The sequence below is a fragment of the Sturnus vulgaris genome, chromosome Z (genome assembly GCF_052056855.1).
Source record: "Sturnus vulgaris isolate bStuVul1 chromosome Z, bStuVul1.hap1, whole genome shotgun sequence".
Lineage (NCBI taxonomy): Eukaryota > Metazoa > Chordata > Aves > Passeriformes > Sturnidae > Sturnus > Sturnus vulgaris.
Window position 1 is genome coordinate 39,409,825 of NC_142283.1, and position 21,708 is coordinate 39,431,532.

The following is a 21,708-nucleotide window of genomic DNA, read 5'->3' on the forward strand; positions in this document are numbered from 1 at the left end:
GAATACAAATTACTTCCAGTATACTTTACTTGACTGCTGTGACCTTTGGAAGAAGAGATTCATATCACAGTGACATTAGTCAACTTCCTTAGCACCCTTCAGTGCAACCCGTCTTGTCCCTGGAGACTTAGAAATGTCCAGTTCGGCTCATCTGGTCCCTGACCCAGTCATCTGCTACTGTGTGCAGTACTTCAGTCCCACGGACACCAGTGTGATGCTCAGACAGAACTCTGATGGGCCAGGGAGCAGATCAATGAAAAACAAGGCAAAGAAAGCACTGAATAATACTGAAGTTTTTTTGTGACCCTTGCTGAAGCTTTTCCCTGTCATTTGTGGCTTGGTCTCATGCCCTATTCACCAGAGACCCACACATTTAAATTTTTCTAAGGTGCTAACATGCTTAGAGAAGCATGTTCTTTTTGTTCCCCTCTAATTCGGCTCTTACTTCCACTTGTGTTCATGTGGTTGGTGTTTCTGTATTGTTCTTGAGTGGACTTTTCCCACTTCCACTTTACATACACTTTCTGATATTCTGGGTTTTTTCCTCATTTTCCTTTGCGATGCTGTATTTGCTACATTTATATTTGCTGGGGGAATTTATCATGAGGCTTTTAGCATGCCTGGTTTTTTTTACTTGATGACTGCTGCTGCAAGTTCTTAGCGTTCAGTTGGAGAAATACTTACCTTTGAACAAATAGTTCAGTAACCTGAAGTCTCTTTTCATGAGCAATTGACTGTGTTCCATAATTGAATTGTAGCTCCTGCTAACTCATGTGGGAATGTGATACTCGAAGTATATTCTGAAATATGAGAGCTAGGGTGCAGTCCAAAACCATATAATAATTATCAACATATATAGAAGACTTCATAGTAAAATCAGATTAATCTTTTTCTGATTTTTAGAAAGGTTGTTTCTGTTTAGTCTGTTTATAAAATGGATGAAGGCAATTGTAAGGTAAGTCATCTTGTTCAAACCTTAGGAGTGGCATTCAGGTGTTTCAAGTGTGTATTTAAGTAGTTTTCCTTCTCTTTTCTTTTTTCAGTATTTGAGACATTCCATTAAAAAGTAGGCAGCTATGAATACCTGTTTGATAGCGCTTTTTTTAAAAGAATCAATCATTCTGTGATGACTAAATTTATTTTTAACAGCAATTCAGAGAATTAGAGCTGTTGATATCCTTATTGTAGTAGCTTTGTTAGCAAATACATACTTAATTTTATTTCACTGAAAGAAATTTATAAAATGTTGTACTGTTCATGAAGAGTTATGGCAATAAAATGCAGGAAGCTTAATTACTGCAATCTGTAGATATAATAGATATGTGTTTAACGCAGTTCAGGGCTCGCTAACCAGTTTAATGGGCTGATCACAATTTTCTCGTAATGTTATTGTGTTTATAGCACTTACCCTGTACAATAATTGTGTACTTACATTCTGTATGATGTATGCAAAAGTACAGAGCTTTTTTTTGTCAGTGTCTTAAATTGGACAACTCCAGTGGATTTTAAATTAGGAGTTTAACTGCATCCAAAGCCTTTTTATCATGCCCTTCCTAAAAGGTACATTTTCCCTAATATTGTCTTATGAGATGATGACTTATCTGAAAAGGCAAATTGCTCTGTTGGTGTAAGGCAGTTTAGAAGGCACAGACCGTTGTTTCCAAATGGCTTGATTTAATAGTTTACAGACATATGGGATGTCAGTGACAGTTTCAAGCTTTATTTGGTGAATTAAAATGAGGTTTAAACGCTGATGACTTCATGTTGAGCAAAGTAAAATTTTAGCTTTGATCCTCAGGGATGGAACGTGTATGATGACTCACTTGTGGTTCAGAATGTGATGGTTTTAGTAACCTGTTGAATGGTGCTACATGTTGGGAAGTCTGTAGAAATAAGTAAAATAAATGAAACCACTTTTGTACTGTATTCACAGTTCGAGTAATTAATGTTTTAACAGTTAACCTTACCCTCATAATCAGCCCAAATTGAAAAATATTATATATTTTAATAAAGAAGCAGATATATATTTGAAAGCTTTTAAATTACGTGTTCTTTCTGTAATCTACTTTAAGCACAGGTATGATAGACTAGTTATCGAAACCCCTTCCTGATGTTCTTTCAGTGATAGAGAAACAAAATACAGTCACAAGTATAACTATTGTAGAAAATTGCATTTGACATGTAACAAGAGCAAAGGAAGAATTTCAGTATGCTGTTTCATTCTTCAGCTTCTGGTTAAACCTAAGGTGTAATTACTTGTTTGCAGGTCAAAAGTCTCTTCTACTAGCTTTTTTTAAGTACCACGAAAATCTCTTTTTGGAAAGTTAATTTTAGAGATGAAATAAGAAAGAAACTGGTGACCAAAATATTACTGTTCAGTCGCCTGGTCAGGGACTTCTAAATTAGAAGTCCCTGAATTAGGAGGTAAATGAATGATAAAATACTGACATCTGCCGCTATGGAATTCCAGTTGGTGTTTGTATACTTTTACAGTGTCAGTGACAGTGTCCTGTCACTTTTGAAAAGCTGTCCTTTTTCATTTAATTTTCATCTGTGAGTTACAGGAATAGTTTTAGAAGTTATATTCAGACATATACAATGCACTACAGCAAGGATAGTTAATGACCAGAAGAAAAATATTGGACAGATAGAAAATGGAAATAATATACAGCTATCTAAAATATCCTTTCAGTTGTTGATTTTCTACAGGAGCTAGTTTTATGTAAGCAGTAGATGAATGTGTGCACTGTATCTCTTAAAAATCTTAAATGATTGTGGGGAAAGTAATTATGTGTTAGAATTAAAATTAGAATTTCAGAAATTATCTGCGGCATTGAAAAAAAAAACTGCAGCAAGTTTATCAGAAAGTTGAAAATTGGTGCTGGACCAGATGCATCAAATTTTAGACTTCTTTGCATAACTCTGGGTTCTGGATTCTCACAATTCCTGGCCTGAACATCGGTGCAGACAGGGTCTCAGTTGGGTAGTGTGAGCATCCTGACCTACTCTATGCTGTTAGGGGAGCACTCCTGTACAACTTCACTGAGCTCTGAGATGAGCAAGGCTGATGCAAGTTAAAATAATGAAATCCTAATCAGAATTGAATTGAAATGTAGCAGACAGTCAAAGAAGGCTGGTTCACAGGGCATTTATATATATATATATATATATATATATATATATATATATATTTTTTTTTTTTTTTTTTTTTTTTTAGGTGTCCTACCTGCTTGAACAAAGATCTTTTCCTTCTAAAGTCTACATGCTTTTTAAATTCATAGTAGAGTCTGTAAGAGTTCTTAGCTCTGCCATAGGGAATTTGAATGAATTCGATGTCTCAGCCTAATAATTGTATGCCAAGGCTTTGCAGAGGAACGGTTTTTGGAGGCCATAAAGGTTCCTTAGTTAGCTGTGTCATCAGTATATGAATTTTTAGGAGACTGGGAAGGCTCCCAGTGCTCACTGATTTGCCATTTGAGGGCTTTTTTGTTATTTGAGTGTGCAAAAACTAGACTTAAAAGATGCAAGATAAACTTCATACACAAAACCAAGAGAGAACTGCTAAAAGCCTTCCAGAGACTCTGTGTTTCAAAATGCATATATTTCAAATCAAGGGGATTTTCAAAATGTTCGCTAATGAAGTGTCAACAGAAGCTAAAAGTTTGAAGAGAAGGTGTTTGACATGCAGGAGGGTATTGGAGCATTTAGAGAAGCATGCAGATGGATGACATTTTATCATCAGACTGTGTTTCTGCAGATTGTACTGAATAGGAAAATGCACTTTGTATAGCTTTTTCTGGAAGATATTTAGTATCTCCTGTTAACGTATGCATCACTATGCCCACAGTTATGTCGAGCTTGCCCTTTTAAGTTTCCGTTTCCATTCACTTTAATAATAAAATAACTGGAAAGCCCCCAATGCTGACAAATTCTGTGACACATACAGAATGCAAGCATGAAAGGTTATCATACCAATAGGTACATGGGCTTTTTACATAAATATATGTCAAGATTGTACTAGGGACATGATATATTTAAGTATGACGTTAGCATGTGTTATTTTTGTCTTAACTGAGAGAGCAAAACTTTGAAGCATATTGCTATATCTCAGCTTCAGAAATGAAAGTGAAACATTTTGATGGGCACAACTCTCTTACGTGGTGAAGAGTGAACCTTTCTTAATTAAGGTTTTTGAGGAAACTCTCTGAGGCACTGCTCAGGAGGGAAAAGGAATTGCTCATTTTATTCAGGATTTGTTGCCATATTTTTAGTTTTCCAGTTGAAATTTTGTCATTTTACATTTAAGAACTTTTATGTTTTTTGTGTTCTAAAATGTTTACATTTTGAAGCGGTTCATCAGTTTCACTGTGGTGCTGTTGAGGGTGAAAAGTTCTAAAGCTTCAATTCAACAAATTGCTAAGGCAAGTGATTGTTTTGAATATAAGGTACCAACTGAGTTCCTGGAGATGTAGAGCTGTGCACCTCCAACATCTCATGTCAAAACTGATGCACTTGGCAAATGCAGAGCGTATTAGCTCTTAACAAGTGTAAACATGATGTTACATTTCTCTGTGTCGTGTTCACTAATCTGATGTAAACATTGTTTGTTTATGAATGTCAATAAAAATTATAATTTCCTCTTGGCACAAAGAGTTTCAGAGAGCCAGAAGGACCTCTACACAAACCTAATCAGTAATGCTATCTCAAAGTGACTCAAGTATGTGTATATACGTAATGTGTATATATATTTGTTTCAGCTGTGATTTTCTAAATTTGGAAAGACAGGCACATGCAGTTAGACAACAAAGTAGATTTTCTAATGTTTCAATGGCACAGGTGTTTCAAAATTGATTTTGAAAAGTACACAAGTTGACTAATGTCCTGTTTAAATTTAATAAATTAGTTATTATTCACTCCATTTTAAATTCTTCTATCTGAAACAATTAAAATGGTATGATGAAATAAGTATATATGAATTGAGTTGTTTGACAGAAAAATGTCTATGACACTGATTCTGATTGCAGTGCTGTGTGTGATGAAGAGAGGTTGCTGTGTGGTTCAGTTTCTTCTCTGAAGAAGTCAAATTATTGCATGAAACAGCAGTGGATATGTGATAGAGACCTGCTCTGTAGGGAAGAAAAAACACAAAGAATAGGTTGAGTGGATATTACCTCTCTCTGAGCTCCTTAAGATATTCAGAGGAGGACATGAGATTTCCTTGTAAAGCTTGCAAAGACAGCCCCACTGAAACAGGGAACTCAAAGCTTCATCCAGCCTGGCTTTGGACACCTTCAGTGGTAGGGAGTGTTCATGACTGGGTCTTGTCCAGCCTCTCACCCACCAGCACTCCCAAGTCCTTCTCACAGGGCTGCTCTCCATCCATCCCCAGCCTGTGCTGACACCATGGGTCTCCATAGCCCAGTTGCAGCACTTTGCACTTGTTCTTGTTAAGCCTTATGAGATTCCCATAGGTCCAGTTCTTGAGTTTGTTCAGGTCCCTCTGGATGGCATCCCATCCTTCAGGTGTGTCAACAGCACCACTCAGCTCAGTGTCATCTGCATATTTGCTGAGGGTGCACTCTATCCTTATGTTTGTGTCATTGCTGAGGATAATAAACTGAACCAGTGCGCTTCAGTGGGTCTCTCTGAGAGTGACCTGCGCTTTTGGAGCCCGGAGCATGCTTGCTAAAAAGAAAATTGGCCGATGAAAGAGGTGAAGGATGGGTCTCTGTATGCAAATCCAAGGGAAAGTTTACTGAGTCTCAAAGAAGGTCCAGCGACAAAGACGAAAGCGGGTTGAGGGCACAGGGTTAAATATGGGACAAAAGAGGTGGGTCTGAGGGTCAAGGTCCAATAGGAAGAGGAAAAAGTGGTACAGAGGAGGGGCAGCCAACCAGGGGAACCAGTGGGGTGACAGGGGTGGAGCACTGCAGCAAAACATAGCCAGAAGGGATCAGGAGAGAGGAGAACATTCTAGGATGGATAACAAATAACCTGAGTGGGGGTGGAACAGGGGTGGAACAACTGTGCAGACCAATCAAACTCCAGCATTACCAAGCGCCTGCAAAGGGCTGTGGGCAGGAGGCACTTCTCACCGTGATCTTAGAGGTGTGTTTCTCCTTGCCTGTTTCTGCCTTTCCTTTATTGAGGTGTTATTGAGGTCGCTGGGTTTTCACAAATAAACAACACTGGTCTCAATACAGATTTTATGAGGGACATCACTTGTAACTGATGTCCATCTGGACATTGAACTGTTAATCAGCTTGCTCGGGATGTGGCTGTCCAAGCAATTCCATCATTCAAGGCCACTTGGTCAAGCAGGACTTGCCTTTGATGAAGCTGTACTGGCTGTCTCAAATCACCTACCTGTCCCACATATACTTAAGAGCTTTCAGAAGGATCCATTCCATGACTTTCTCATGTATAGAAGTGAAGCTGTTGATTCAGTAGTTCCCAGATCTATTGTTTCCCCTTTTCCCATCCACCTGGGATTTCGCCTGAATGACATGACTTTTTGAATATCATGGAGACTGGTTTGGCAACTACAGAATTAGAGAATTACAGAATACTCTGAGTAGGATCATCAAGATCAACTCTTAAGTCAATGGCCCATATGAGGATTGAACCCACAATCTTGGTTTTACTAGCACCAGGCTCTGACCAGCTGATCCCATCTCAGGATCTCATCAGGCAATTGCCGCAGGATATTGTATTTCATGAGGTCCCACAGACTTATATGTATGTTCAAATTCCTCAGGTGATTATAAACCCAATCTCTTACAGTGGTGGAACTTTGATCCCCCAGTCCCTGTCTTGTGGTCTGTCCACTTCATGGTTATGGCAGGAGAGGCTGCCACTGAAGACTGAAGCAAAAAAGTTTTCACATACTATTTATTTGTCTGCTACTTCCCAAAGACATTTACTTGTTTCTGTCCAGGCCTGAGCATTCTTTTCCTTGTATTGAGAGGCTGAAGTCAGGTGCCAGGGCAGAAATCTTAGACTTTTTCCTGTGGTCTTGGTTACCCTTTGCAATGCCCACCATATTACGTATGGATGGATGCAGAGCACCCCAGTGGATATTCACAGCTTATAGGGACTGTATGGAAAAAAGATGCAGCTCAGGATTTTGTAAGCAGGAAGCTGTACTGCAGCAGGAAGCAAAATTGGAGAAGAAATGGGATTTTGGGAGGAGTTACAGTAGCTTTTTTAGGTGGAGAAAATTGGTAAATGATCCTGGAACTTAAAGGACAAGGTTTAAGGAGCTAGTAGCTGAGGGAGAGAAAAGCCTGTTAAAGAGCATAACACTGAGGAGAGGACTGGGAATGATAACTCAGCAAGCAAATGGGAAAAAGGGGAGGGCACAGGGTGTCCAGATGGACAAATGGTACATCAAAAACCTTTCCATGGGAACATACCAGAGATGATTGTGCCTGCTAAAACAAGGTCCCTTACAGAGCTGGGAATGGAGCTAGTGTTTTTTAAAGACTTATATATGCTGGAAGAGGGGAATCACTTCAAAATTTATTTGTCTTAAGTATTACTTGAGCTGTGTGTAGTGGACACAAATGATTCTCAGTTAGACTCAACTTGCTTTATTTAATTAATTTTGGATTTCCTTACTTCAGTATAAATCAGTCTGATATTTTTGAATGCTCCCGTACAGTCATCCTGCAAGTTATATCTTCTGTCATCAGCAGTCCCAACTGCAGTATGTACTGTGCTCTACATAGCATTCAGTCTTGCTGTAGGAAAATTTTACTCTTCTCTTTTAGCAGCTGAGAAATCCAGGACCTTGCAGCTGAAGATAATATGCCTATAGTTCATCTAAAAGTCTTCCTTGTATGGTTCCTTATACAGATCCTGAAAAAACAGAAACAGGGGCAATGCCTTGAAGATTATACAGATATATGTAAAATATATTTTGGCAAAGACTGACTGAAAATTGAAGCACCCAAAAATTAGCTATTTAGATGCAATTTTGCACAAAACTGTACAATATAGCTTGTAAAGTTTTAAGCCAGCTCTTCATAATTTGTTCTGTATATTCTTTCATTTCATGGGAATAGATACTGGTGCAGTTCACAATGAGAATTTTTTGAAGACTTAAAGTTCCCCAAATATGTTGTGTCAATTACAAATGACGATGCTACCAAAGTCAAGCCAAATTTAACTCTGTATTCCAATGTAAAAATGTTAGAATGCCTCAAAACAAGCCTTTCTTTTTCATCCCCTCTCTTCCCCTCCCTTCTTTTTTCCTTTCCTTTTTTTTACTCTCATTTCATTTCTGAGCAAGTCACATTTCCCTATGAGTTTCATTCTTAGATGCAGTTAAACTTTTTTGTCTGAATTAGGAAAACAATAACCTGTGACCAGTCTAGCAATATGAACTTAGTATGATTGTTGGGCTGTTTATAATAGTTATAAAGGGAAGAACTTTTAAAAATCTTGAGAAATTATGCTCAAATAAAAATAACTTTTTGTATTGGAAAATCTTATATGATAATAATAAAGGTTATACTACCAGCACTGCCTGAAAGAAAAATATAAATGCATCATATCACTAAGATTCTTTATTTTAAATGTTAACTTCTTGATGGATTTTAACTTTTTTAGCACTTGATTTAAGAAAAATTACATCTGCAATAATATGCTTACCATATTGTTTCATACAAAGGAAATTAATATGGGTGTGAAATGAAAACTGATTGCACAGTAGTAGAAAGTGCAAGATTGTTAGACAATGCAATAAGAAATGAAAACTGTAACACTATAATCCAGGAAATTCACAAAATTCCATATTTTTTTTTGAATCCTGAATTTATCTTAGGAAGATTAGTTTGCACTTGAAGTAGCTAAATTAAATGAGCCATCAATGTTATCTCTTTGACCAGAGGAGTGTGAGTAGACTGGATAACTTGATATGTATGTGAGGAAACTGAAAACAAGGAAGACTATTAAGTATAATCCCAACAATAATGGTAGGTAATATGGTATTGTGCAAAAGATACTATCTTTTCCTGAAATCGAGGAGATGGGTGAAATACAGTAAGAACTCCCTTTGGTATTCTCTTCACACAGAAGCCTAGAAATATTTTATTAAATATTAATAACAACATAAAAGACCTTTGGTCTTATTTTCATTTTAATTAGGCAGGATATATATGCCATTCACTTTGAAGCCAAATGCTACTCCTTTGTATTAACCTGCAGGGGGTACTAGAAAATTGAACCAAGTAGCATTTAGCTATTTCTCCTCCTGCCAGAGATAATTAACATCTACTCTTTGCAGACTCTCTTACTGTTACCTGATGCCCATATACAGGTTTCTTATTCACTTCCAGAGCTTGAGCAGAAGGGTGTGAAATGCTGCCGCACTCCATTTCTTACAAATCGGCAGAACTCAGGAAAGTTATTAACCTTCAGCTTCAACCTGCTAAATTTACAAGGGAAACTTAGTCTCATAATGAAATCAGATTGGTGAGACAAAAAGGACAATAATTCCAGGAGGGAAACCAAGCTGTGTATAAGGCACATTTTGTTTTGTAGTGAATGATAAAGACAACTGAAGAGCTTAAGAATGATAGCTGTAATGACAGAAGGAAGTAGGAAATTTTTGATGCATAAATCTAAGGCTGGAATTAGTAAGAAACAAATGAAATTAAAAGGTAAGAAATTAATTGTATGAAGTCTGTGGGTTTCTAGACTTTTGGCTAGCTGTTTATGCAACCTTTCTATCTCGTACACAGCTTTTCTACACCACTTCTAAAGTCCACGAATCATCTTAAATAGGGCCTTCGAGCTGCTGATGCAGCAGCCATTGATTCTGGGGCCTCAACTGGTAGAACTGTGAAGAGCTGTCAGGCTTCTTGGCCAGCTTTCTCCTTTGGCTAATGGCCTTGAGCATTCACTTTGGCCAGAGCTTGGTGTACTGTAGCCAACTGTCCAGGTAGCCTAGTATTTCTTTTTTCTTAAACCTAACATATTTATCTTGGTCAGTCCACTGCAGAGCTATAATCTTGCCAATCCTTCAGTGTGGGACTGGACAGTCATCTTAGCTAAGGTTCCTCAGATTGAAGAGTCCGGTGACCTTAAATGAGTTACACCCATTTACTGATAGGAAGCAGAACTGCTTTGACAGGAAACCCGCCTGTGTTCTGTTCAAAGAAAAATATGTCTGAATACTCCACTTACTGGTAAATTCACATTTTCTAATGATTGTCAGAGAAACTGTAACAAGTTCAGCTCCCTCTAGAATGCCTTTTGACAGAAATTAACTTTGTGTAAGTATTATGAAACATGATACTTTTTTCACTGACCCCTCCTTCATGAAATAAATGGTTCTCCTTTGATCATCAAATACTCAATATTTTCTATATTTTGTTTCCTGCTTATGTAAAATTAACATCATTCCCTCTTTCCTTTACATTTTTTAGCCTAGTTCTGGGAACACGATTATTCATTTTGCTACATAAAAGTACATGAAAGTGATAATACTTCATCTTACAGGAATGTTATGGAATTAGATTACAGTAGTGTCTATGAGGAAACTGTGTTGTGGTGATGATAAGAAGTCTGATTTTCCAAAACTCCTGTGGAGTGAAGGAGTATAAACGACGTTGTTTTGTTAACAAGGTGAAAATCAAGCGAACAACAGCTTCCTTCATCTCCTAATTGTTCTGGCAAAATGTTAAGTAGGTGACAAAAATACTAATCTCTACTTTTTCTAAATAAACTCACATTAGTACATTTGTGATACCCTAAGGTATTTTCCTGTGTCGTTTGTAAATTTGAACAGGTGTAATCAGATTTGTAAACTTTTAACTTCCACATCTGCTGTAACGTGTCATCTTAGGTTCCACCCCTCTGCTTTTAGAAAAGCCAATTTAGCCTGTAACACAGTGATTACTGGACTTGGATTAGCAATAACCACAGAGGCTGCAAAACAGATTCTGATGTATCTCACTTCCCTTGTTCACAGATATGTATATAATGGATAAGAGCAAACTGAAAATATTAAACCGATTTTGTATTGCTAGAGCAGTTGGTTTTAATTTGAAAATTTTAGCGTTCAATCAAAAGAAATCCACATATTTGCATGTAGGGAGCCGTAAGAGCATGAGCTGTTACTAAGAGGGAGGAAATGGGAGGAAGAAAGCTTTTGTTAGTGCATACAAGTTTTAGCACTTTTTTGTGTCAAAAGATACTTTAAAATAGCAACCCTCCCACCTACTCATTTATGAATATTACAAGTGGACACTGTGTTTAAGAAGCATTACTACTAAAGATTTTTGAGGCATAGAAGATAGAAAATATTAGGCTAAACTTTTTTTTACTTCATTATAAAGAACTTAAGGGTTTTGAGGAACAGAAGATCAAAAGTTATAATCTCTTGTTTCTGCTAAAAAGAATAAACAAATCCACCTGATAAAGCATAAAAGATAATAAAACTTACTTGTTTCAGAGGTACAGTAACTCAATTTAGGATCTTCATACAAAATACAGTTATGCATCATTTATCCTGTAACAGATAAAATGCAATTGTTCAAAAATATTCAACGTATATTGTATGGTTGCCATATGGCATTATGGAACACTGAAGGGTGCTTGGAAAACAAAACGAAGTCATCTCCTGATCTCTCAGCTAGGATAGTGTAAAAATACAGTGAAACATCTGACATCTCTGATACTGAAGCACAGCCTTCTAGTTTGCTTTGGCCCCATTTTCAGCTGCCACAGGGTTGAGGACTGTGAAGTAAGTCACATCAATGTGTCAGGCCAACATAATCAAAACACTAAATTTGGGCTACTTATGGTAAATTTTAAATCTGAAGGAAATTCAAAATATATCTTCTATATCAGTGTGAATAGTGTAGCTCTGTTTAATTGAGTAGTTTACTTATTTGGAGATCTGTCATTACTGAATAGGAGTACAGAATCTAATTATTTCCATTTCATATTCATTTATGACTGTATTATTTGAGAAAGAAAAATAGTTTCCAAACTCCTAATGAATTCACTCTATGTCTGGCATTTTTCTTCAGCTTCCAGAAAATTCAACAAATGAAATGGCAATTGTGTAGCCTCAGAAGAACAGCTGCACAAGTTCGTTCACCACAAAGCAAGCTGAACCAAATGATTTATGGAGTACTGTTTCCTTAATTATTTCACAGAACCTTTCTGGCTCTGGAGATTTGTTTGAGCCAACTATTGCAAATCTCTGAATTCCACAAATAGTAGATTCCTGTCCTTCCTTCTTTACCTCCATATTTCATTATGAAAACAAAAGCTGTTATTTCATTGTAACTTTATGCTAACAATTCTATATTAATATTCTTTATATTTTAATAAGAAGTTGAGATTTGGGAAGACAGTGTTAATCAGATGACTGAGTTAATCTAAATTTTCTCTTGAGTAATTCTAAGCTAATTCTTGCTCTGGCAGTTTTGTGAAACTGTAAAGAAAACTGGAACAGAGTGCAATCTACTTGACATAGACATGAGTGTTTTAAGAATTCAGTCACTCAAAAGCCTACCCTGCTGCATATTTTTGACATTATTTTGCATCTGGGCATCAAGAAATATAAACAACTATGTTGAAACTTGATTTATCTTAACTAAAAGGATGAAGAAAGTTAGTTTAATTTTGACCTTTTCATTCAATATACTAACATGAAGAATACCTGACAGAAGGAGTTTCTTCGTTCATTATGAATAGAGTGAAATTGTCTTATCTTGGGCCCAGTGGGGTCCTCATAGCTTCTTAGCTTCCTTAATTATGCAGAATGATGAAACATATTTATTGACCAGTGAGAATTTGGATGGTCGTAATAATTTTTTCTAGACATTTCTAGAAAACAACCAAGCTAAAGGAAGCCCTTATTTGCTCAATTTCTAGGAAATAGAGTGATGATCTTGCACAAAAAGGAGACATTTAGAAGCTTTCACATGGTCACTGAAAACTTTACTTCCAGTTACAGTCATCTGTTCTAACTCCTTGCAATTTCAGACTTGCTTCCTACCCTCAATTTCCCAGTGTTTTTTCTTTAAAAATGTCTTTCTCCCCATACCCTGCCTTCTTTTCTATGTGCCTTGAGCCCTACGTAGTTTATATTTGCAGAAAACATTTCTTAATTTTTGAAGGGGAAGTTGTTGTTTCCTTTCCATTCAGCATGTTTGGAAGAAAGCACCATTGCTGTCATATTTAGGGACATAAGCCAGAGTATTGTGGGGGATCATGACTGTATTTAGTCAAAACAGGAGGGTGAGATTGTCTGTGGGATTCAAACCTAGCAACCTGAGCTTACAGCTGCACCTAGCCCTCTCTTCTGCTATGAACCAATAAGGAGAGGATGTACTTATTACCTGGGCTGCAGAATTATCCGTGCAAAACAATTAAAATTACTTCTGTTCAAGGGTACTCACATTTAGTGTAAGTACCATGTAAGATCACTGTCACATTAATGTTCTAATTTTTATTGATTATATTTTATTTTTGTCTGTTCAGACAACCAGGGTTTTCACACAAGTTCTCACTGGTATGAATTAATGTGTGGCTTAAATACAAGCAACAGGCTAGAAGGGAGGGATAAATTTGCTTTAATAAGTCTTTTTCAGGTGTAGGTAGGACTGTTAAAATACTGAAGGTTCAGTTCAATGGCTGCACCTAATTATCAACCAAAAATAAGTTGTAAAACTATAAAGTTGTGTTTCAGATTAAGTTATTCTTTTGCTTCACCAGAAATGTTGTTTAGAATCTTAGAAACACCTAAAGAAACAGCGATTTATGACAAGGAAATAGATGAGAGAGACTGAGAGAGCAAAGTAGACTGTCTCAAATAATAATATTTATATTTTGTAACATAGAAAGGCATAAGGGCCATGCTAACACATTGCAAGCTTATTTTGCTTTTGGTATTCCACAAGATAGCTCCACGGTACACCTGCAGCTCTCTGTGCAATTACATGTGCACGGTAAGATACAACCATGTTTGACCAGGATTAAAAATGGAGGTGTGATGAATGCTTTCAATTTCTGAGCTGTTTCAGTGGTCTGCTTCCAAGAAACACATCCTAGGCTTAAAATGGAGCAGAAGTAGTAAGTGTTAAAAAATACCATTTTATTTGAGAAAGAAAGAGAAAGACTGAGGCCAAGAAGGTGATGTGGGTTCATACTTGCTCATCTAATTTCTGGCCTTTCAGGCTAAAGGATTCTTGCAAAGCTTGTCATTTAACCTTTTCCTTAAAGATTCCGTGATTCTCTTCAGTTTTCAAGAGAAAAGTGTCCTTTATTTAAAGAAATTTTTTTTCCAATTTCTTGCTCAAATGCCTTGTGTTCTTTGAAGGACTTAGGCAGTAATAAAGCTTTTCATGTCTCCAGGCTCCAGAAAAATGTTCCTAACCTGCTAAGAGTTAAGGAGTGCCCTTGTACTGAATCTTTAGTCAGGCAAATGGATTGCTGCCAGAGAAGGGTCAGAGGATCTGCATGTAGGAGTGCCCTAAGATCCAGAAACTGGGAGCAGCAGCTGGGCTGTAGCCACAAGTAGAAGCACAGAGTGTTCTGCTCACTTCCAGTATAGTCCTGCCTGAAGAGCAGGATGAAGCTGGCTAGTCAGATAGGAGTGGTGTTCCCTATCTTGTTGATCCTTACTGTTTGTTATACAAACTATTCTTGATGACTTATGTTAATGAAAATATATTTGTAAGTTTTTTAATAAGTGCAGTGCAGGACCCCACAGATGCAGGGCAGCTATTCTAGCTCTTGCTGTTGATATGGGTTCATTTCTTCATTACCTCATGCCTATACAGCCCCTAATGACTTTCTTCCTTGAATTTGGATGTAGGATGTAAGGAAAACAAAATTAGTGTCTCATTTTTTTGATCCTTAAAACTGTAGAGGTCCATGAAATCCAACTCATGTGTGCTTGATGAGGTAACAGAAGAATATAATTAGCACTAGTTTCTTAATCTATGGAGAAAGACTTGCTATTGCATACAGCCATGTTATATTGCATGCTAAAAACAGTGACTTCTGTCCTGTATTGCTATGTCACAGCAGCAGGCAAGAAGAACATAAAAGGTGTTTTCTTAATGTACTTCATTTCTGTAGTGTTGTAACCATCTTACAGCTGAAGACTGGGAATAATGATTCATTTAATCTCTTTCTTTTTTGTTTTCCTCTCAAATATTGATTTCTGGAGTTTTTTTCAAGAATTAAAAAACGTTGAGAAGGTGATGAAGAGCTTTAGTTAAGGAAAAATGTTTGAGTAGTTCTAGAAAATAAAGTGTAAAAATACCAGTATGTGCTTATTGGGGTAGGTCCACTGTTGCACAGGAACTGGCTTTAAACTGAAATGTTGATACTAATGTATCTCAAGTTCCAATTTATGGAAGAGTTTTGAGAGAGCGTTGCATATTGCTATATTAATGCATGCCAGTATTGAAGGATTTGGCCAGTTCTTTTGTAGAATTTCTGTTTTCAAAGCCGTCCCCAAATTGTTATAGACATTATGTAGCCTAAGAACTAGGTTAGCTGCAGTGTAGCTGTAGCGTATGCTTCCTCTGCTGGGAAGACTTTTTACTTAATATGAAAAATGTGCTTCATATGTACAATTTCATTTTGCATATATTTATCAGTAGAGAAAGTGCTCTGCCTTCTTGAGATTTGATAGCTGAACCAGGTGAGATTTTATCCTCCTGCTGTCTCATTGACTCTTCTGTTTTCCCTAAGCTTCCATCGTATTAGCCACCAATTCTCCTTTCTTTAGTGCTGCTCAAGTCACAGAATCACAGGGATGAATAATTTCAGACATAAATTCTTAAAAACCCATTACTCTGGAAGACTTGAAAGCAGATTAATTTGATAGTAGTCAGGATGGGAGAGGGAATAGGGTTAAGGAATAGGAATTGGTTTGCTGTGTGGAAGAATAAAATGGTTTCTGTAAGAAGAGCATTGAAGTGAGGAAAACATTCAAGTCACTTGCTTTTTAGCAGTGAAGACTTCAGATTTATTACTCTGTTTTTTACTTGTTGTTTATTCATTTCAGTACAGTTCGGTCTACTGAAACCTCTAGTAATTGACTCAATTTCAGACTGATCTCATTAAAAATATAAGTTAAAAAAATTGCTACCATGGTAATTAATTTTTCTCTTTCATTTGCCCTAGGTAGTGATTTTTTTCTCATGTCTGTTCTTTTCTTGTCTTGATTTTCACATTATATGAAGTTTTGCTGTCACAGTCAATTGAAAAGTGCACAAATATGGACTAGTAAAATCATTTGTTTAAAATACAAGTTAAATAAAAATTCTTACTTAATAGTATGCATAAATCCCACATGACTTATGAAGTATGATCATACAGTGCAGCATGGGTCTAAACCTCCTACCTGTTGTTACAGCTGAGCAATGACTTCATAAATGTGTGGGTGTAATTTTGAAACTGGAAAATGCCTTCATGTGAGCCATTAATATCTATCTGCAGCAAGAAGACTTATGTTTTAATGTGTATCTACTTCTGAATTTCATTTAAGGTGACTTATTGCATCCTCAAACAAAATACCAAGCTCCTATATGGAGTAACAGGAAGACACATGGTCTTACTGAGTATCTCTGTGTGCTCATGCTTGTTGCACTTGTGTACACTTAGGTAAAAGTTAATAAGTAGATGAACAGTCTTTGCATTTCTGTTTGTTTTTTTTTTTTTCCTCAAATAATTTCAGTTTGAAATAAAATAAGATATATTGTCAGCATGTGCATTTGCAATACTGGAAGTCACAAGTCCTGGGAATCCATGGGGAATAACACAGATCTATTCTTCTCAAACAGTGTTTTGGCTGACAGTGGAGTTGTTAGTACCATGTTTGTGAATGAAATGTGGAGTGAGCTCCTTAACACCAGGTGCAGAATCCCTTTTGAAGTGGAGTCCATTTTATAAACTTTGGGTTCCAGATGCATTTCTTTGGTTCCATCCATTTCACGTACACAGCCATCTGCTAGGAAACTATCTGCTATTTTCTCAATCTACAAGACAGTTACTTATTTGGAAAATAAATTAGTTTTTCTAAATTACATGACCATTTCATCTTTCAGTACAAAAGCTGTAATTATTTAACTGCTAGTGAATTCTTAGTGTATTTACACTTCCTCTCATGCATCTTAAGCATTCGTATGTCTTCAAGCCAAGTACTGCATTCTTCTGATTCAAGCTGTCATCTTCAAGCCACCCACGCATGGCGGTTTGGTGTAGGCATTTTTCAGATAGGTTTTTAAATAAACCAATCCACAGATGCAGATGAATAGAACGGATTGTGAAAGTTAAGGACTGATTTGCAAATTAAGTGGGCTGTTATGGAGATGGGGTTTGCCACAGCCAGACTGGCATAGATAGCAAGTTGTCCTGCCTTTTGGACCTCAGCTAGGGAGATTGTCTGGCTTGCCTGTGGGACTTGCTTTGGCTTGACTGACAAGCCAGACTTCTATGAGCCCGTTGGGCAAACTGCTATGAAATTTTGCTCAAAACACTTCTTTTCTCAGTCATTACAGTCTCTGCAGCACTCTCTGAATCAGCCTCAGGCCACTGTCTCAGTCTTTCCTCAGATCTTCAGTCTTTTTCCAAATGACTTATGTGGCCATATATAGGAGTGGTCTTACCTACCACCAGTTCTTCGCCATCTCAGTGCTTTTTTTTCCTCTTACAGAAATAGGGGTTTGGTTCTTCTCCATCACATTTTCACTCTGTCATCTTCTTGCATCTTTATGGATCTTTCCCAGTCTGAGCTGGTTTTGGTTGTTAGTTGGTTTGTGCTGGGGAAGGGCTCTTCATGTTTTCTTCTGAGACAAAATTGGGGATGCCTGAGCCAATAAAGGTTTATACCTGGATTTAAGTTAACTAAAACATATACAGCTTCTCAGGATCAAGACCCAATCTTGGAAATAATCTGTTGGAAAATGGGTGTTGAATGTTATCTAGGTACAATATTTAGACCTCTAGTGTGTTTTGTATTTTGGAAATTGCTTAACTTAGCAACAGATGGCAGGTACTTTACAAGCAGAAGCTATGTTTATTACAAGGACTTTTAAAATAGGACATAACATGACTGAAAATGTTATACTAAAATAATAATTTTATCCATATTAGGTTTTTTATGGACTTACATTGTTGAGAATTCATTATTATAAACAGTAGCTTTTTGCATTCCATATTTTTCTGAGTTTCAATGGAAGAGCGATAAATCTACGTAGAGTTTTCTGCAAAAAAAATCACAAGGATACATTTTACTTCTAATTAGAAGGTTTGTGGATGACAGGCTTTGGTTTCACCACTGATTATTAATAAAATGTAATATGTGCACAATACTCTTTGAAAGAAGAAAGCTAGAAGCCTGTCAAATTAATCTGCTGTGAATCAAACAAAGGCTAGGCTAGGCTAGGCTAGGCTAGGCTAGGCTAGGATAGGATAGGATAGGATAGGATAGGATAGGATAGGATGACTGGTTTTTACTTGATTTAATAAACAGGATTATTACTGAATTAAATTTTGGATTTCTTTTTGTCAGAACACAATTTTTTCCAATGTATTTTGACAGCACCATCAGCTATGAGAAACTACTGACTGTAGATATTCTTTGCCAGAATGATGAATCTATTTCCAGTAAGCTAGTTGCTTCATCTTGTTGGATATACTCTTGGGCATTTATCACGTAATTCCCTTAATTCAAACCAGTTGTGTACATATTTTGTAATTGATGAATTGCTCACAGTAAATAAATATTCATACAAAATCAAGTATTTGTGAAATTAAAAAAAATACTGTTTAACAGTTTTTTGTGCCAGAAATTAGCAGTCTTCCTTTTACTGTGTCTTTTTACTGTGTTTACTGCTTACATAGTAAACAAACTTTAAATATGAATTAGTGTATCTAAAAATGCTATTTACAATTATTACAACATTGACTCTATACCATTTCAGGTAAGAACACATTCACATTGCAACTGTATGTTAAATACTTTTATCAGCACAGTGAGTAATACCAGATCACCAGTCCTTGAAATAACATGTCATTAGATCTGTGAAGATGAAACAACTATTCTTCCATCAAATTCTGCACTACATTTAGATGAAATGCCTTGGTTAAGTAACGTCTTTGAAGACTGGGTGTTACTTCCCTTAGCTCTGATTATAGTTGGCAGACATGATGTGTTCTTTGTGCATTACCAAAACAGAACATCTATCTGTGGCGTACTCCCTCTTTTCTTCATAAATGGATGCAACTTTGGAGTGTTGGATGTATTTTAGTGTGTTGTTTGCCTTTGATTAATTTGGTCTTACAGCTTTTGTGTGTGTAAGTTTCTTACCCGTACTACTGAATATATATGATTCATGCAGTGAACTGTTGGCTTCTGTTCTGTAAATATTAATCAAAAAGTATGCTCCTCTGTTAATGGCTTTTCAGTGTAGGAGGCAGCCAAACAACTATAGTCTGCTTTTTTTCTGCTCTTTAATCATTATTGTGTAAGACACTGGCAAGAACATTTTTTTTTTTTTTAATCTATAAACACTATTTCATGCTTCAACATATCCATTGTTTGGTCAAAGTTATGAAATATTGTTGCTCAATGAAACTTTGTTTTCAGCATTTCCTGGTAGAGCAGTAATAGAAGAGATAAAACAGTAAAGGAAGGGGCAGATAATTAAGTAAATAAAAATACTAGGAATACGTGCAAGAAAGAAGCAGAAGATGCAGAGTCAGTAAATTCAGCCTCACATGGTTTCAGGTCTTATGATTTGGACAAATAGTTTTCTTTAATCAAAAGCCAAACTGGATGCTTTTCTAGATTCCATGGCGGCAGTGAAAGAAATAATTTGTGACTAAAATATTCTTAAGGATAATAAGGTAGACATTTGCTATGTTTCAATGTGTGCCTGAAATGTGTATAAGAGTAGATGTTGATTAGTGTGACAGCTTATTTGGGTGAGAAATTAAAAGATGTTCAATGTTTAAATAAAAAACCCAATAAATGTTTGGTGGGGGTGGTAGTGGTGGTGGTACAGCTCAGTATCAGAAGCAGTGAGTTCCTTGAAAACACAGCTCACATTTTTCTGGCATGTAGGTCTGGTATAAATTTTATAGATACAGCTTTAGTCATTCTCCATGAATGTCAGTGAGGGAAGCCAAGGCTGAAGAGAAAGCTTATGCTTCAGGGTTGTAGTGTTTTTTGGGATCCCGTGTGGGGTTACTTTAGAGTATGTGCATTCCCTGTACCGGTAACAAAATTTTACCCCTAGCACTATCACCGGCTTAGTTTTAGAAATTAGCACAATTAGCAGAATTTATTGAATTAATGTTGCCCTTGACCGTTAGGACAAACTTGCTAAAATCCCCTCACACACTGCAGGATCATAGAGAATGTCATATTATGTGTATTTACTAATGCTTTTGTTCTACAAATATTATTTCAATTGTTATATTTTTTTTCATTCCCCTAGTTTTTGCCTGGAAAATATATCTCAGTTTTTGTTATAGGCATCTGTTTTTGTTATAGGCATACTGTCTAATATTCTAGAAAGTCATAAGGCAGAATTCCTCCAAACCGTCTATAATTTTGTATTATAAATACTGTTCAAAGGAAGATCTGTTGTTATAGAAAGGAATACAGTAGTGCTGAAGCTTGTGATTCAGCAAAAATAGTAGTTGAAAGCTGAATCATTAAATCACAAAAACTTTTAGTTTGCTTCCAGTCAGTTTATTTATCTCGGAATGTATTGAAAGTATTTTCAGGAAACATCAGTAAGAGAGCTGAATCGAATTGAGTAAAATACTGGTGGCTTAGTCCACGTTGTGTAGTAGAAATTAATATATTTCGTTAGTTGAACACACATTTAACACAGTGTTATATAACTTCGCTTTGAACAATTTCTATAAATATTCCTCTTGCATATATGCATATATTTACATTTGAATATATTTGCATGCTCTTGCAGAAATAACTAAATGGAAAGAAATTTTTATTTACCAACTGTTTGTATAAATTATTTGTTTCAGATACATATTAAAATGGTAGATCTTGTGATTTTCAAAATCCTTTCTCCTGGCTAAAGGCCATTTCCACTGTTTTGATTAGTAAACACGTGTTTCAGTCATTTGAATCTACATCTTACATTTTGATAAACATTATTCCCACATTCTTATTGTTTGTTAGTTCTCAAAAGTTAATTGTTAGTCAAGCTAAGCAATCTTCATGTCTGGTTAATGTAGTTAGTGCTTATTGACTTTCTGAATATACTGATAGTCAAATAAGTTTTTAATGTGCTAAGAACAGATAACTGTTTTAAATTTAGATGCCTTTCTCAACTGATCAGCACCTGTCATTGTTCTTCCCTAGTTTTTGTAATCACACTTTATGGTTACAACAATAATATGTGAGTAAGATGAGGCAAAACCATGGCTTCTTAGAGACTTTGTCTAGTAGTGGTTTTAGTTCAGTTTACATGTAAATACTGTCCCTAAGGTTCAGATTTTAGAATGGACTTGTTAAGGTTTGTTTAGTATAGTTCTTTGGAAGTAGTGATTTATATCATAAAAATATGAGTGTTAAAAAGAAACAGAGGGTTTGGCTATGTTAATTACTGTCAAGTAGTTTTTGTTCAGCTTTTGGCTGATAGGAGTAAGGTAACTTGTCTGTAATAGAACAGAAATTTCTATTAATAGTACCTC

General features: G+C 36.3%; 1 protein-coding gene and 1 long non-coding RNA gene across 2 annotated transcripts in view; one reads left to right on the forward strand and one right to left on the reverse strand.

Moving 5' to 3' along the window:
* AUH (AU RNA binding methylglutaconyl-CoA hydratase) overlaps positions 1-21,708 on the forward strand; it is a 110,867-nt gene that overhangs the window by 83,488 nt on the left and 5,671 nt on the right. The gene's annotated exons all lie outside the window — the stretch shown is intronic.
* Positions 7,562-18,243, reverse strand: LOC148219814 (uncharacterized). Its single transcript, XR_015799524.1, has 3 exons — positions 18,150-18,243; positions 11,453-11,518; positions 7,562-7,860 (listed from the first exon to the last, which is right to left on the reverse strand). It is a non-coding gene; the product is annotated as an uncharacterized LOC148219814 (long non-coding RNA).